This window comes from Fukomys damarensis, unplaced genomic scaffold (genome assembly GCF_012274545.1).
Source record: "Fukomys damarensis isolate Sample0158 unplaced genomic scaffold, DMR_v1.0_HiC HiC_scaffold_39, whole genome shotgun sequence".
In the NCBI taxonomy this organism is placed as follows: domain Eukaryota; kingdom Metazoa; phylum Chordata; class Mammalia; order Rodentia; family Bathyergidae; genus Fukomys; species Fukomys damarensis.
In genome coordinates, this window is record NW_022900951.1 from 100,470,003 (window position 1) to 100,470,962 (window position 960).

Consider the following 960-nt stretch of genomic DNA (forward strand, 5'->3'; position numbering starts at 1 on the left):
CCCCCGCCGGATCCGACCGCCACTTTCAAAACCCCCCACCGCTCTAGAACCGCGGGAGCTTCCGTCCCTGAGTAGAATTCGAGGGTGTAAAGAAGAGGAAGGGGAAAAAATCTTGTACCAGCCCAGGGGTGAAGAAGCCCCCGGCCTGAGAAAGAAGGAAGGAGTGGGGGAGGCGAACAGTCTCGTTGCTGCCTCCGTGTACGCTGAGGGGGGAGGTAAGTTATAAAATGGCGGAGGCGAAGCTTCTAGAAGTTTGGAGGGGCATCCGGAGGGCGCGGGGCCCACCCCGAGGTGTCTGTGGTAGAAATAGGGCGAGAGAAGAGTTGGGAGGGAAGAGAGGTTGGGCACTCTGTTGCCATTTAATTTCCCTCTCCGCTTCCTGTGCCCCCCACGGGGGGCAGCCATGGATTGAGCGAGCGGCCAAGTGCAGGCGGGGACCGTCTTCCTCGCCCCCGCGTCACCCCCAGCCCTCCTTTCTCCCCACCAGTCGCTGCCCCAACACTTCGGAGGAACTTCCAGCCCCCCTTCCTGCCTACCTCCTACTCCTAGAGTCGCTTTCTACCGCAGGACTCTTCTTTTCGCCTACCCTCGCTGAAGATTTTCTCTTCCTTCCCTCGCCCAACTCTCCCTCGGGGCCTCTACGGAGGGACCCCCCCCACGGGTGGCCCAAAATGGAGAACGCGGAGCAGCGCAAGATGGAGGCTCCGCTTCCCTGTGTAGCGTTAGATTTAGGTTGCTTTTCTCCGGCAGGCTCTTAAGCCTGGGAGAGCCAAAGCTGGAGGTGGGGTGGAGTGCGAGCCCAGTCGGGGGGGAGGCAGGCCGGGGAGGCTGGGGCTGGGGTGGGGGAGAGAGCGGTTTCGTGGTGAGGGGAAGGAAGAGAGCAAAATGGTGGTGCTGGCAGCCTAAGGGGGGAGGGGAGAACGAGGAGGCTCAGTTGTGTATATTTGGGCCTCGGACCGA

At 61.6% G+C, this 960-nt stretch overlaps 1 protein-coding gene across 4 annotated transcripts in view; it reads left to right on the plus strand.

The window, feature by feature from the left end:
• The window catches only part of Stag2 (stromal antigen 2), a 130,086-nt gene that overhangs the window by 994 nt on the left and 128,132 nt on the right, over positions 1-960 (plus strand). For 2 of the 4 annotated variants that reach the window (XM_010609951.3, XM_033760196.1), the window contains exon 1: positions 145-215. The exons of 1 other annotated variant lie outside the window; for it this stretch is intronic. The gene's annotated coding sequence lies outside the window, so the exon portion shown is untranslated. Of the gene's footprint in view, positions 1-144; positions 216-717; positions 782-960 lie in introns of those variants that run through there. One more of the 4 variants, XM_033760195.1, reaches the window with a different exon arrangement.